We start from the raw sequence: 16,432 nt of genomic DNA on the forward strand, positions 1-16,432 counted from the left end.
GTTTCTTCCATAATCCTATTGTAACTTCCAACTGCTTCCCAGAGTCTAGTTCTAAGACAAAGTTACTGTTGTCAATCTGTAAGGGCTTTTCGCAGTAGTTCCCTCAAAAACTAGTTTAATGCCTTTTTGCTGTTGCTGAGCTAGTATTCTGAACAGCTCCTCCATCTCTGCATTTTTGGGCCATCCTCTGTTTGCCCAACAGGCTTGCTCAGTCGAGAAAATTAAAACCCTTCTGCTGATGATGCTGTTTGTGCAGCCGCGTGTTCATTTCCAGTCATGCATCTGCCCCTACCTGGGTCTTACACCTGACGAGGGGATTGAAGAGGGAGCTACACCTGTGTCTCTGACTACTTGAACGGTCTCCTAGAAACAAAATATTTCTGATCTGTTACAGCCATATCCAGGAATGTCATTGGTACCAGGTGACTAGGTAGCATAGGGCAGGAGGGTCCCCAAAGGGGACAGTAGAAAGGTAATTAAACTTTTTAAAGCAAATAGGCTTTTAATCTTATAATCATGGAATCGTCAAGGTTGGAAAAGACCCTTAAGATCATCAAGTCCAACCGTTAACGTATCACTGCCAAGTCCATCTATACCATGTCCTCGAGCACCGCATCTATCCATTCTTTAAATACCTCTAGGGATGGAGACTCAACCACTTCCCTGGGCAGCCTGTTCCAATGCTTGACCACCCTTTTGGTGAAGAAGTTTTTCCTAATATCCAACCTAAACTTCCCCTGGCACAGCTTGAGGCCGTTTCCTCTCGTCATATCGCTTGTTGACCAACCCCCACCTCACTACAGCCTCCTTTCAGGTAGTTGTAGAGTGCAATAAGGTCTCCCCTCAGCCTCCTCTTCTCCAGACTAAACAACTCCAGCTCCCTCAGCCGCTGCTCATAAGACTTGTGCTCTAGACCTTTCACCAGCCTTGTTGCCCTTCTTTGGACACACTCCAGCACCTCGATGTCCTTCTTGTAGTGAGGGGCCCAAAGCTGAACACAGTACTCGAGGTGCGGCCTCCCCAGTGCTGAGTACAGGGGCACTATCACCTCCCTGGTCCTGCTGGCCACACTATTCTTGATGCAAGCCAGGATGCCATTGGCCCTCTTGGCCACCTGAGCACACTGCTGGCTCATGTTCCGGTGGCTGTCAACCAACACCCCCAGGTCCTTTTCTGCCAGGCAGCTCTCCAGCCACTCCTTCTCATGCCTGTAGCGTTGCCTGGGGCTGTTGTGAGCCAAGTGCAGGACCCGGCACTGAGCCTTGTTGAATCTCATGCAGTTGGCCCCAGCCGAACGATCCAGCCTGTCCAGGTCTCTCTGTAGGGCCTTCCTCCCCTCCAGCAGATCGACACTTCCACCCAACTTGGTGTCATCTGCAAACTTCCTGAGGGTGCACTCGATCCCCTCATCCAGATCATCAATGAAGATGTTGAACAGGACCGGCCCCAACACTGAGCCCTGGGGAACGCTGCTCGTGACCGGCCGCCAACTGGATTTGACTCCATTCACCACCACTCTCTGGGCTCGGCCATCCAGCCAGTTTTTAACCCAGCGCAGAGTGCACTGATCCAAGCCGTGAGCAGCCAGCTTCTCCAGGAGAATGCTGTGGGAGACAGTGTCAAAGGCCTTACTAAAGTCCAAGTAGACAACATCCACAGCCTTCCCCTCATCCACTAAGCGGGTCACCTTCCGACCCTTCTTGTAGAGGGGTGTCACGTTTGCTAACTTCCAGTCATCCGGGACCTCCCTGGTTGACCAGCACTGCTGATAAATGATGGAGAGTGGCTTGGCAAGCTCCTCTGCCAGCTCCCTCAGTATCCTCGGGTGGATCCCATCTGGCCCCATGGACTTGTGTTAATATTACGGAACAGAATGCTACAGGTTTGTTTGGAATCCTGTACTCTCTTAAAGTCATGCAATATTGAAGCTTCCTAAATCACTTTTGAAAATGAGCCTTACGGAGTAGCGTTCACATGGGTGCTTCTGAATATGTCTGTGGTCTTCAACTGTACTTCAGAGCATGAGTGCAGAGGAAATTCTGTTACCTTTATGTTCTCGGTCTGTGCTCTGCAGATTAACTGGGTGGTTGCTGCAGGTTTTTTTTTTGTCTGCCTGCTTCAATTGCAGAGACCTGAGACACGTTTCTGCAATGAGATATTTGCAGACAGAATCATATGGGATCTGTCAATCTATTTGGGGCAAGAGTTAACTACCATGTTACTCTGAGGTGTCCTAGAAAACGTATTTTATCAACTGAAGTTTTTTGGAAGTGCTTTGTTTGTTTGTTTGTTTGTTTGTTTTTGTTTATTTTTCCTCTTGCTGAAATAATGTGTAGTCACAGAATAATTACCTGTTGTTGTTTAAAGAAATGCAGAAACATAGAACTGGTTAGGAATGGGTTTGAAGGAGAAGCTAATTTCCTCTTGTAAACTGGGTAGCATACATTTCTGAAAATTTAGTATACTGACTTCACTTCAGTGCACCAGATGCAATGTATTGGAATAAGGACAAGTATGTGGGTTTTAGTCAAGGAGATTGTTAGTTTGCTCCAATTGCATGAGTATATCAATGATTTCCAAGTTGCACCAGTGATTCTTTACACTGTTAATGAAAAGACACTCAAAACATAACAACATAACAACTTACATGAAAATAATTCTTAATAAACATGTTGGCCTTTACAAACTGCAAATTGGTTTGTAAAAAGAATGATTGTTATAACAAAAGTCAGATATAATACATTATTTAGTTTAACTGAGACATTGTTGAATAGTTCATCAGATTTGGACATCAGCTTGGCGTTTTGTATAGTCTGATGTTCCTTACAAGAAAAACTGAACTAAAGTTGGGACTTTGGACTTCTGTGGAATTCTATGCCTAGCTCCAGAGGATGTCAAGAAACTTTTACTCAGTAGTCAGTATGTTAACTCTAGCTTGAGTGTAAGCTGTTAGTTTTGTCAATATTAACTTCCTGGGACAAAAATAACATCTCTGGTGTTCTTAGTAATGCAATCTATTTTTAAAAAATCCTATCACTAAGAAATTAGTAAGTGTCTATATATTGCTGATGATGTCTGTTTTTAGCACAGTGTATGATGCCTGCAGTTTAGCAGTGTACTCAACTGATCGAAAACGTTGCAATTCTTACAGAAGTAAAGGATAAATCTGGGCTTAAAATTATTATTTAATTTTGAATTCTGAAAGTTCTTTCTGACCTTTTAACTTCTTTTTGCAATTCTATTAAGGTATCACCATATGTTGCCATCTGAGGCAGCTGAAGGTCACCAGTACCATAGAGCAGCCCCAAAAGATTCTGAGAGTACTAAAGATCATGGTATTTGTGTTTTGCTGCATAAAATAGCAAAGTTGTCACACTTTGTGTTTGAGAGTCCTGTGACAGAAACTGTCTTCAGAGCTGAAGGTATACAAAAGTATAAGCAAACTGTACTCCATTTAGATTTTATTTAAGACAAGACTTAGCCCTCAGAAAAACAGACAAGAGTGTAGGTAAGGATTTTGAGGATTTAAATTACTGATGTTGCTGTTGTATAATAAACTAGATGAGGCGATTTCAGGGAGTTTTTTAAGTTTGTTCCTACAGTGCAGTCTGTGAAATGGGCTTTTCAGTGCCAAGATAGTTGGAGGACTGAAAAAAACCAACAGCACACCACTCAAATCTCAATTCTGTTAATATTTTTGTATCATTTTTACAAATACCACCTGTGTTTACCAGTACTGAAAGAACTTAAAAGGAAAAAAAAAACCTTGAGTATTTTCCCCACCCTGCCAGTCTTTCCCATAATTTTAAGTTGTGTACCTGTTAGCAGTCTCTAATCTAGATCTATGTTTTCTTCTGCTTTGAACAAAGAGTTGCAAAGGCTTGGTCATGAGCACACTGCAGAGAAGAGCCTGGTTACCTACTCATATGAAGTTGGATCTCCCCGTATCTGTATTGAATTAAAGAGAGTTGAATGTATGTTAGTACTTTTTTCTTAATAATTTTCTCCTTTTGGTGAGCATGTGGTGAGTTGACCTTGGCTGCCACCCCCACCCCCCAACCTCTCTCTCACTCCCCCTCCTCAACAGAACAGTGGGGAGAAAATAAGATGGAGAAGCTTGTAAGTTGAGATAAAGGGATTGATTGCCAGTTGCTACCATGGGTAAAACAAGGGTTTGCCAGGGGAGAGCAGTGCAGCTGTTGGGGCTCCGGGCGGGAGCTTTCTGTGCAGTGACAGGAAAAATGCAGGCCTTGGGACAAAAAGGGTAGAAAGTGTGATTTATTGAAAAAAATACAACAAAAAAACCACCTTGGTAGGAAATCTGGGGAAGCTAATGTGCTTGCAGATGGTCCTTCGATACCATCATCAGAGTGCTTATGCTTGTGGTTGGCAGTGCCCCTGCGACAGCCGGTGCTGCAGGTGTCGATCCGGACATGGACTTCCCCTGTCCCCGCTGGCCGGCTAAGCTCTCGCAGAAGGGACCCATCTTTCTCCATATGTGTACATGCATAGGACGAATTGGTTGGCATATGACCAAAATAAATTTTTGGGGGGGGGAAGGAGGTGGGCAGGAATAGTTTGTTTCCACGTTTCTTTAATGCGGTTATTTTGAGGAGTTCACATTCCTCTGGGCAAAACAGGCAGCAAAGGCTTAGAGCCACAGCTGCATTTTCTAAAATGCAGGAACAGGTCTGAGGTGAAGAAAACCTCGGCTGTGATGCTACGGAGCCTGATATGGGCAAAGCCGACCCCTCTGGGACCTGCGGGGAGCATGTGGGGATGGGATTTAGCTGCGCTTGCCATGGCTGAGAGCCGAGGTAGCTGTTGTATTGTCACTGCTCGGCAGCCTTCACTCAAATGCTGTTGTTCCCTGTGTTGTCCCAACCAATGCCCTCTTGCTTATTTTCCTTCAATATTTTCCTGTGGTTTAGTTCGTCATGGTAGGTATGGATTATCAATCTTGAGCTTGTTGACTCTGCGGTTCACTCTGGTTTGTTGTGCCTTGAATTGGACTCGTAGGTTTGCTGAATTTTTTTTTTTATTATTTTTTTGTAATATTCAGGTTTCCTGGATGAGCGCTTTAAAATGTTTGTTTGCATGCTGTTACTCCTATAAGCTGAAAAATAAATCTGCATTTTGGCTTCTCAGCATGTTTGGTTACCTGAATGATGATTGGTGTTGTTATTCCCAAACCATGTGGAATTAAATGTTGTCATACAAAGAATTAATTGGGGGTTTTTTGAACCTTCAGGAAGGAAAGTGGTTGTCTGTGTTCTTTTTTATAAAGTAGCACTTTTTCTGGCACTACAGTGATTTTTTTTCTGTTAGGTTTTTCCTGTTAGGTTAAGTTTGTCTATTTTGTATTTTCTCTCAACTTTGCTAGAGCAGGTATTTGCATAAGATGTATCTTGCTTTGCACATGCAATGTAATGCTCACATTTGTTCTGATGTGCTTGGAATCATATGCAGAGTTGGGAATTTTGCTTTGCTGCTGTTATATAGGTCCGTTTCTATACTTGATAAAAGAATTGAGGTCAGAGTTTACTGCACAGTTTTCTATTGCTGACATTTTTCTAGCTTCCAGCATTTCCATTTACGGTTACACACTGTCCCCTTGAGAAAATAATCAGCCTAATATGTACTAATTTGCTTCTTCTTGGTGACTTTGCACACCGATATAACTGATGCAGAATGTTTGCTGCTTGCTTCCAGACTGTCTGATTTAAATACTTGGTATTTTTTTTATATACTCTGGCATCATACCCAGGGGTGCAAAAACCTATTGCCAGACTCTTCAGTCCAGTTTGAGCTATTCGAGGAAAAGTTATTTTTACCCTTTGAGTTTTTTGTAACCTGCTTTTAAGAGGAAGGTTTTGAAAGCTTGCCTCCGTCTTAGAGCTTGGTTGGGGTGTGTTTGCTTCTGTAGTATTTGGCGTGTTTGTGACTGTTGAGTAGCTTACAGTTCAATATGCTGGGTTTGCAAAGACATGCCCAGAGAGCAGCATGGCAGGGCATCGTGAGATTCCTTTCCGCGTGAATGTTAGAGGATTTGTGATGTTGGAGTTTGTCCCTCTGTTGCATCTTTGCCTTGTGAAATCCCTAGTTGGAAAGTTTGCAGGAAAATCTGAACGGTCCGTTCCACTTCAGTGGAACTGCTTTAGAGGAGTCAGGACATGATATCATTTGATCCCTTCCCACTCTCTGATCCATAATGTCCTGCAGCTTTTCCTGTATGTGTTGGACTGCCTGTCTCATTGGATTAAAATAACCTCCTGATGTCAAATCGTGTGACCAGTGCCTTCCAAACGCCTGTTATGCACTTGTTGTCTTTTCGTTTGTACATTTACCTTCCAACCTGATCTGAGGTTTGCACGTGTATGCTTTGATCAATGTAGATTGGACCCGCTGCTTATCTCCACTTTGGGGCTGATAATCTCTTACAGTGTGTGAAGTGGTTGGTATATAGATATTCGAACCAAATTTCATAGTGAGCTTCGCAATAGCTGAATGTTAGTAAGTCAAAGAGTAAAAAAATTAGTTTTATATGGAACATCTTATTTTCTTTGTTACTGGAGATAGTTCTGAAAATATGACTCAGAAGGGAATAGGTCACATAAGTTTTGGAATTTAGTTTTGCTTTTGACAAACATAATTCTACAAACAAAGGGTCCTTCCTGCATATTAGCAAAAGTTGTAGGCAAATCTTGTGTTGGCTGTTCCTAGTCTGAATACAGATTCATACATTGCTCCATTTTTTCCTGAAAGAGGTTTACACATTTAACAATCCCTCTTGTGATGCAGCTAGCTATAAAACATACATTTCCAGAGGACAGAAAAGCCAATCTGCAGGCTTGAAAAGAGAGTTTTTGTGTGAGATAGAGATGTAGAAGCTACATCTTCAGCACTGAGCTTAGTTTTAGCCCATTTTTTATAGAATTATAGAATCATAGAATGGTTTCAGTTGGAAGGGACCTTTAAAGATCATCTAGTCCAACCCCCTGTGTTGTCACAAGGATCGTGTAACCTGGGGACTTGACCTGTGGACAGTGTTACCTTTTTCATGTTGCCAGATAACACACTACTGTAATCTTGGTTGACAACAAGTGAGATCTGCTTAGCTTAAAGCAGCTATCCGTGTGCATTTCTTAGCTCAGAACCACACACAGAAGAGAAAAAGGATTCGAACACTGCTTTAAAAAGTAAGTGCTATTAAAAAAGACATGCATCTTTGTCAAATCTTAAGTAATATTGAAAGAAAACACTGTCATTAGCCCTAATCTGCTTCATGGACAAGTCTTTTCTACTTGTGCCTTTTCTGTTTGTTTTTTTGTTTTGTTTTGTTTTTTTCCCCTTAAATGTTTGGTGTTTTTGCAAAGCTGCTTGGGATAACTCGTGGGGGAAAGTATTTTACTTTTAAGCATTCATCTAGTCGTGGATATTTTTCTTTTGCAAAGGTGCAGCCTGTTTTTTGGTATCCTGTTAGATTATTTTGGTAGGACCTGAAGTGGAATTTCTGACTCTATCTTCATGCAAGAAGTACCACAGTAAGAGTAAGAGATGCAGAAGTTGAAACTCTGAACATGAAATGTTTTCCAGAATCCATTGATGTTCATCAGTGATTGTTAAGACAGAATAACTCTGGCAGGTAAAGGAAGAAAGAGTTTTGAGAAGGAGTTTTGAGTGGCATGGTTTCATCTCATGGCAAAGCATCATAAATTGTTTCAATTTCTGCACAACGAGCCATGCTCCTTCATTCTGCCTAAAGATGTGTGTGTGAGAGAGTGACAGAGCAATTGGTGCAGTTGCTTCAGGGGTGAATTTCATCTGTTGGACATCACTGCATTTCCTTAATTTTATGGTTCCTTGAAGCAGTTTTCTTCCAGTGGTTCAGAGGTAAATTTACTTACAGAAGTGCAGTATTGCGAGGTGTTAGATCAGACCCTTTTGGTAAATTACAATGCCTTATTAAGGCTTGTAGGTGTGTTTTTGAGAATTGCCCCAAGGCTGGAAGGCCATAATTTTGTGCTTGTACGAGGGAAGAGTCATAAGACTGTGCTGCAGCCTCATCTTGCCAGCACTGTTAGTCATTTTAGGAAGTAGTGTGAGTATGCTTAGGAGCCTGTAAACAAACCAACATGTAGACAGTATGCTGCTCTAGAATTACAGGATTAGGTTTTTTTGGCCTGTAATATGTAGGAGGTCAGGCAAGATGGTTTACTGGTCCACTTGGTCCTAAGAAAAAATCTGTGTGCATGCATGCAGACTAGTGCTTACCTGTCAGGAATGAGAGCATAAGAGAATTAACTCAGAAAGCTGTTTTGTTCTTCAAGTAGTGAAAAGTGCCTTCTTGACCATAGCTGAAGCATTACGTTGGTACAATTGGTACACTGTACTCTTGTACCCTCTGTGTTTCCATGGCAAGGTTTTGGTAGCAGGGGGGTTGCAGGGGTGGCTTCTGTGAGAAGCTGCCAGAAGCTTCCCCTGTGTCATAGAACCATAGAATCATTGAATGCTTTGGGATGGAAAGGACCTTTTAAGGTCATCTAGTCCATCCCCCTTGCAATTGGCAGGGACATCTTCAACTAGATCAGGTTGCTCAGAGCCCCATCCAGCCTGGCCTTCAATGTTTCCGGGGATGGGGCATCTACCACCTCTCTGGGCAACCCGTTCCAGTGTTTCACTACCCTCACTGTAAAAAATTTCTTCCTTATATCCAGTTTGAATCTACCCCTTTTTAGTTTAAAACCATTACCTCTTGTCTTATCGCTACTGGCCCTGCTAAAAAGTCTGTCCCTATCTTTCTTATAAGTCCCTTTTAAGTATTGAAAGGCTGCCATAAGGTATCCCTGCAGCCTTCTCTTCTCCAGGCTGAACAACCCCAGCTCTTTCAGCCTTTCCTCATAAGAGAGGTGCTCCATCCCTCTGATCATTTTTGTGGCCCTCCTCTGGACCCTCTCCAACAGGTCCATGTCCTTCTGAGCTGGACACAGCACTCCAGGTGGGGTCTCACCAGAGCAGAGCAGAGGGGCAGAATCACCTCCCTCGCCCTGCTGGCCACGCTTCTTTTGATGCAGCCCAGGATATGGTTGGCCTTCTGGGCTGCGAGAGCACATTGCCGGCTCATGTCCAGCTTTTCGTCTATCGGTACCCCCAAGTCCTTCTCGGCAGGGCTGCACACAATCCCTTCATCCCCCAGCCTGTACTGGTACCAGGGATTACCCCAACCCAGGTGCAGGACCTTGCACTTGTCCTTGTTGAACCTCATGAGGTTCACACAGGCCCACCTCTCCAGCCTGTCCAGATCCCTCTGGATGGCATCCCCTCCCTCAGGCCTGTCGACTGCACCACTCAGCTTGGTGTCATCTGCAAACTTGCTGAGGGTGCACTCGATCCCGCTGTCTATGTCACTGATGAAGATATTGAACAGCACTGGCCTCAGAACGGACTGCTGAGGGACACCACTCGTCACTGATCTCCACTTGGACATCGAGCCATTGACCACTACCCTCTGGATGTGACCATCCAGCCAATTCCTTATCCACTGAACAGTCCACCCATCCAATCCATATCCTTCCAATTTAGAGAGAAGGATATCGTGAGGGACCGTGTCAAAGGCCTTACAGAAGTCCAGATAGATGACATCTGTAGCTCTTCCCTCGTCCACTGATGTAGTCACTCCATCATAGAAGGCTGCTAGATTGGTCAGGCAGGACTTGCCCTTGGTGAAGCCGTGCTGACTGTCCTGAATCACCTCCCTGTCCTCCGTGTGCCTTACCATAGATTCCAGGAGGATCTGTTCCATGATCTTCCAGGCACAGAGGTGAGGCTGACAGGTCGGTAGTTCCCAGGGTCCTCCTTTTTACCCTTTTTAAAAATGGCTGCAATATTTCCCCTTCTTTCAGTCCCCAAGGACTTTGCCTGACTGCCATGACCTTTCAAATATCATGGAGGGTGGCTTAGCAACTACATCAGCCAGTTCCCTCAGATACTCTGGGATGCATCTCATTGGGACCCATAGACTTATGTACGTTCAGGTTCCTCAGGTGGTCACGAACCTGATCTTCTCTTACAGTGGGAGGACCTCTGCCCTCCCGATCCACGTCAAATGGACCTTTGACTCAGGAGGTGTGAGGAGAGAGGCTGCCAGTGAAGACTGAGGCAAAAAAGTTGTTGAGTACCTCAGCCTTCTCCTCCTCTGTTGTTATCAGCTTGCTACTATTGCTCATCAGAGGGGGTACGCTTTCCTTAACCTTCCTTTTCTGGTTAATGTACCTTTAGAAGCCCTGATTATTCTTCGCATCCGTTGCCAGGTTCAACTCCAGCCAAGCCTTGACCTTCCTGATCCCATCCTTACACAACTGGGCAGCGTCCCTGTACTCTTCCCAAGATACCAGTCCCTTCTTCTGCTGCCTGTGCAATCTCTTCTTGCTCTTTAGTTTGACCCACAGGTCATGGCTCAGCCATGCCGGCCTCTTCCTTTCCTTGCCCGATTTCCTGCACCTGGGGATCGAGAGCTCTTGTGCGCCATAGAGCCAATGCCAGCCAGCTCAAAGATGGACCCGCTGCTGGCCAAGGCTGAGCCCATCAGTGACGGTGGAATGTCATAGATGAGTGGTTAGGCCGCTCAAAGAATCACCGCCAAAGATATTTGCAAATAATGATTTTAATAGAATCTATAAAAGTGATTTAACAAAGTTTGATGGCAAGGTTCACTCTGTTAATTACTAAATGAATGGAATATATATATATATATATAAAGAGAAAGGAAGAGGAAATTGAGTTCAAATAAAATACAAAGAGGAAAAGGGGAGCCCTCCCATTGAGTCACGAGGTTCAGAATGGACTCCGTTGCTTTCTGAACATCTTCTCAGAGAGGAGCCTAGGTGTGGCTGGATCCAATCCTAGTCTCAGACTTGGTCAACGGTTTATGTCTAAGGATTATCTATGTTTAGCAGCAGTTTATGGTTTGTTTGCAGCAAAGAGAGAATCACAAGAATTTAGCAATAACTAATCATTAATTAATCTATCATCTACAAAGTGATTAAATGAGGTTTACTACAATATTTGTATCGATACACACAGACACATAATAGGCCTAAATACTCATTATATGCACAGATGAAGGTACCTATTGAAATATGCTCAGTTAAAGGCATCAATAAAAATTCCCCTCCGGGTTTAGTGAAATACTCACTTTAAATGACTGTCTCAACGGGCAAAAGTCGAACCTCAAGGAGCAAAGAGCGCCAGAGACTGGGCGAAAGTCAAACCTCAAGGAGCAAAGAGCACCAGAGATCAGCCCAGGTCCTGTTGCCAGGCCTCCGTATGCGAACTTAGAGTTCGCAGCTCTGAGAGGCGTCCTACTCAGAGGGAGATACTGGCGCAGCCCGCTGCGGTCCAGGAGAGCTCAAAGGGTCTCACTTGGTACCGCTGTTTATAGGGTCATAAGATGATTGACTTTAGGCATCAGTAAATTTCCATTCTACTTTCGTAACACGTGTTGGAAATTAGTAAAGTTCTCAAAAATTCCAGTGATGCTGGTACAGATCCTTCCAAGTTACAGCCCAGATAAGATAGGCCCCAAGGTTCTCAGGAGGCGATTGATAAAGATGAAAAGTATGTTCCAAGGTTGTCAAGGCTGCCTCCCTGGTACAGACAGTGCTGCTCCCACCTTAGCCATGGAAGAGTTTCTGGTACAGTCCAGAGACACTTGACTGCCAAACTTGTTACACAAAGGCCAAGTTTTGACGGGAGTTACTGGGATTGTAAAGCAGCTTTGCTTCCCATGCTCTGCCAAGTGCACGAGAAGGGGCAGGGAGGGGAATGGACCACCACATGGTCACGCCTCTGTGATAACATATTTAAGAAGGGGGGAAAAAAACCTGCTGGGGTGGCACAACAGCAGCCAGAGGAGAGGAGTGAGAATATGTGAGAGGAACACTGGAGACACCAGTGAAGAAGGAGGGGGAGGAGGTGCTCCAGGCGCTGGAGCAGAGATTCCCCTGCAGCCCATGGTGAAGAGCACAGTGAGGCAGGCTGTCCCACTGCAGCCCATGTAGGTTCACGGTGGAGCAGATACCCACCTGCAGCCTGTGGAGGACTCCACACTGGAGCAGTTTGTTTCTGAAGGACTGCACCCCATGGAAGGGACCCACGCTGGAGCAGTTTGTGAAGAACTGCAGCCTGTGGGAAGGACTCACGCTGGAGAAGTTCATGGAGAACTGTCTCCTGTGGGAGGGAGCCCACAATGGAGCAGGAGAAGAGCGTGAGGAGGAAGCAGTGGCAGAGACAACGCATGATGAACTGACCGCAACCCCCATTTCCCATCCCCCTGCGCCACTTGGGGGGAGGAGGTAGGGAATTCAGGAGTGAAGTTGAGCCTGGGAAGAAGGGAGGGGTGGGGGGGAGGTGTTTTAAGATTTGGTTTTATTTCTTATTATCCTACTGTCTTCTGTTTGACAATAAATTAATTAAATTCCCTGAGTTGAATCTGTTTTGCTCGTGGCAGTAATTGCTGAGTGATCTCCCTGTCCTTATCCCAACCCACGAGCCTTTTGTCATATTTTTCTCCCTGTGTCCAGCTGAGGAAGGGAGTGGTAGAGCGCCTTGGTGGGCACCTGGCAGCCAGCCAACGTCAACCCACCACAGCCTGGTGCATAAAAGAAGAATCTCTTGATAGCATCTTCAAATGTGGTTACATGAAAGTTAAAGTCTTTTGGTTACCAAACATTGCATGTGTGCAAAGATACTGGAGCTGTAGTTCACTTAACAATTCCAGTGTAAAATAACAATCTTTCAGAAGTCTGGTTTTAACTGAACTAGGCTAATCTGATTCTTTGAAAATTTTCAGTGCCACCAGATGGACCTTAGCCAATGTCTAATGGTCCCATACAATGAATTTCACAATATATTCAGGAGTAAAAAATGGAATATTAAAATACCCTTTAAAGAAGTTAGGTATCAATTTTCTCTCTTTTTTTCCCCAAGAATACTGTAAGGAAGTTTACGTTGTGCTAGTATTTTAAAAGGTGAAGAATTACTGGGTAATTGTAGTGTGACAGCTTAACATCAGTCCTATGTAGGGTAATGGAATGGATTCTGTGGGTTGACAAACTTTGAAAATTGCAGGTCTTTCTAAATAGTTTATGCTGCAGTTCAAGCAAGCAAGAGCTCAGGGAGTCATAATGGTTTGTGCTTTTTAGGAGGTTGGATTTACTGATCTCCATGGGTTTTTACAACTTTTATGGAGCTAAAAGCTTTACTTGTCCAGAGAAGTCCATGTAACTTCATACCAACAGCAGCCTGACTGATTTGAAACAGTGTTGAATTCTGTAGCAAAGTTGACGTCCTGCAGGACATCATTAATTTTCCAATTAGCAAAACTACTAACCACCTGTGCCTTGGAAAAGGAATTTGGGAGGGAGCTAAAAGATATGGAAGTGTTTGTGTACGTAACGAACCGTGGAAAATTAACGGCTCTAACCTTGAAGAAGAGCTAACAAGCTGATAGAAGGGAACGTCTTGGCGCCCAAGACTGGATGGTGGCCAGAGAAGCATGAAGTCTGATAAAACTGCAGAAACTGGGTGAAAGGTAAATGCGGCAAGGGGAGATCGTGACCACCGACTCAATTCAGGGCCAAAAAGACTTCTCCCCCTTCTCCCCCTACCGAAAGGAGCATGCGTGCTGATTTACATAGCAAGCAAGACTCATTTAAATATAGTTAACCAACAGTGTGTGAAATGTTAATCACTAACCAGTAAGTGTCGATTTAGGCATGTTTATACTAATCATTTAACCTGATAAATATGTTGTGGTTTTTGTATGATGGCGTGCTTGATTTGTGGAATTACCACCGAGCACCCTGTGCAGAATAAAGCAATGTCAGCTCTCTAAACGGGACTTTGTCATTTGTTTGGAGGGTTTTCTTAATTACGAGCGACAAAGTGGTAATCAACATAATCCTGTAGCAACCTACAGAGCCATGAGAAATAGTTCTTTTATTATTTTCATTGCTTTTTTAATCCACTTCCATGTTTCAAGTTAATTCAGTGGCTTCCTATCTTCGTTTTAAAGCACGTTTCCATGAAAGAGATCACATCCTCAGTACTTTTTGTCCTGAATTTAAGAAATTAAAACCAAAATGGTGCTATACTATAGCAAAGAAAAGGGAAATTACTATGCGCATGCTTATGTCATTTATGCAAAGGTCAGATGCTTGAAGAGAGGTCCAAACCTTTGCCTGATGGATAGCAGAGACCAGACCAGCATGGGTTTTTATTTGAGTTAAATACCACTAGAGAATAGAGCCTTAAATACCACACTTAAGCTTGGGTGTCAGAAGAGAATGACATTCTATTGTAAGAGGGGTGATCCTTCCTTGAAAAGGAATAAAAAGATAAAGCAGAATAACTTTAAATATACCATTCCCTGGCATTATAGAATCCCTCTTGTCTAGGTTTCATGGAACATTTAAGAGGCATCTTATTTTCTCTTTATAAAACATAATAAGGCAAAATAATTATGGCTTCCATTTACTGGAGAGAAAGGATCATGAATCTCTTTGAAATACATTGCCTTAATAATAACTTCCTAGGATAAGTGAAAGGAGCCTTTGGCTCTCAGACTGTCTGCAAGCAAAAATGAGAAAAATGTTAATAGATGAATACGTAAATATTTTAATTACTTCAAGTATTGAAACATTTCCGGATTGTACTGTTCTTCCTGTAAATTTATCCATGTGAAATGTATTTTACCTTACAGCTGCCGTTTTTAGTTGCTGCTTTTCTCTGCTATAACTCCAATACTTGGACGTGTTAATAGTATAAAAAGATTTGATAAGGTTAAGAATGCATAGTAAAAATATTTTAGATGGAATATACTCTTCTACTAAAATCTAAGTATTGCTATATTAAAAGGGAAGACAAAGTAACCTACTTTTACAGAAATGTGAGCCATCTGAAGTTTTTTTTTAAAGTCAGTTCTGTTTGGAAGGGAGACAGAAGCACTTGGGGCGGAACAATAATTTAAAAAATAAGACAACTGCCACCCTACATGTGTTTAGAAAATCTTTTAGTTATGTTCTGTTTTGCTTATGACTGCATCCTTAAATGCTGTTACACTATATCCTTTTTTCCCATGTCTCTATGTATTTACTTGACTTGGACTGGTTTGCATGGAGGTTCTAGCTGTAAATGTTGCATAGGGATGCGTAAAATATGTTTAGGTGATTCCACTCCATTTTCTTTGTTTTCTTCTGAACTCTTTCCTATGTAATTGTGTTCTGGTAAGTTTGTTTTCTTAGTGGGTAGAGACTGGCAAGTGTATGGAAAGCTTTGTGGTTTTGACAGAATGCATCTGGTTTTGATTTTCATGATCTGGCAGCAGTGTGTGATCTGGTTAACTCGATTAGCATCAACAGATTTTTTTTTTTTTTTTTAACCTGATGGGATGTCTGTTGCTGTAGCCAGGCATCGCTCCCACCTCCCTTGCTCAGACTGTCATTTCTGAGCAAGCTGCTGTTTGAGAGACAGATCTGAGGACCCTGAGCTGTGTATAGCGCAATTACTAATATTCTTCAAGTTCTGTTCTGTGCTGCAGCTGTGGAGAAATGCCAGCCTCCATTAGAGTTTAATTATGTCTGGGGGACAGATTTCATGTGTAGTCGCCTTGGAGCAGCTAGTTCCACTAACAGAAACGTGCTTGTGCTGAAAAGTAGGTCTCAGTCAAGATCTGCCTCAGTGCAGAGAAAACCGAGTGATGTTGATGTCCTCCCTGTTTGAGTAATTAACCCTTCTCTCATCAGCTCTGGGGAGGAGCACAGGGTGTGTCTTGCTTCCTAAGTCACTGAAGGTGCAGAAATTGTTAATGTTTCAGGCTAGAAAAATCTTTGCTGTTGGGGAGCCTGGAACAGGCAGGCAGGTCTGGTGAGGCCAGTCAAATGCAGGGAGGTGCTGGTCTAGCCAGACAGGCCCCTTGCAGCTGGAAATATGGTGTGTAGTGCCTCGTGGTGCCTCTACTCCGGTGCTGACAAGTGGCCATGGCATTTCAGAAAGGTCATAGCAGTGGAAGATGTTCTTGAGAATTTTTTCTCTGATCACTCAGGACTATGCTTGGGAAGTAAATGTGTGACATCCTTCCATGTGGTTTTGGAGAGGACGGGGGTCTGTTTTTACAGTATAGCACTGTAACGCAGTTGCAAATCTATAAGGAAATGCAAGTTTCAAATCAGTTTTCCTTCAAGCCTTTGGAAACTCATGAGCTGGTCTGTGCAGCTTTGGGTTTGTTTGTGTTTTTTTTTTTTTAACGTGGACTGAATCAGCAGCTTGTCCTTGAAATAGAAGAAGTAAAAGGATCTGCAGATGTTATTAGAACTTGATGGTTGGAGATGAGATTGGGCTTACTATGTGGGCTAAAATGGTAACAGAAAATGCA

At 43.3% G+C, this 16,432-nt stretch overlaps 1 protein-coding gene across 3 annotated transcripts in view; it reads left to right on the top strand.

Annotated features, from left to right (window-relative positions):
• Window positions 1-16,432, top strand: part of APBA1 (amyloid beta precursor protein binding family A member 1) — a 99,184-nt gene that overhangs the window by 36,726 nt on the left and 46,026 nt on the right. Inside the window, exon 1 of one of the 3 annotated variants that reach the window (XM_082336547.1) lies at window positions 13,434-13,591. The exons of the other annotated variants lie outside the window; for them this stretch is intronic. The gene's annotated coding sequence lies outside the window, so the exon portion shown is untranslated. Of the gene's footprint in view, window positions 1-13,433; window positions 13,592-16,432 lie in introns of those variants that run through there. 3 annotated transcript variants of the gene reach the window in all.

The sequence above is a fragment of the Platalea leucorodia genome, assembly GCF_965183815.1.
Source record: "Platalea leucorodia genome assembly, chromosome: Z".
Lineage (NCBI taxonomy): Eukaryota > Metazoa > Chordata > Aves > Pelecaniformes > Threskiornithidae > Platalea > Platalea leucorodia.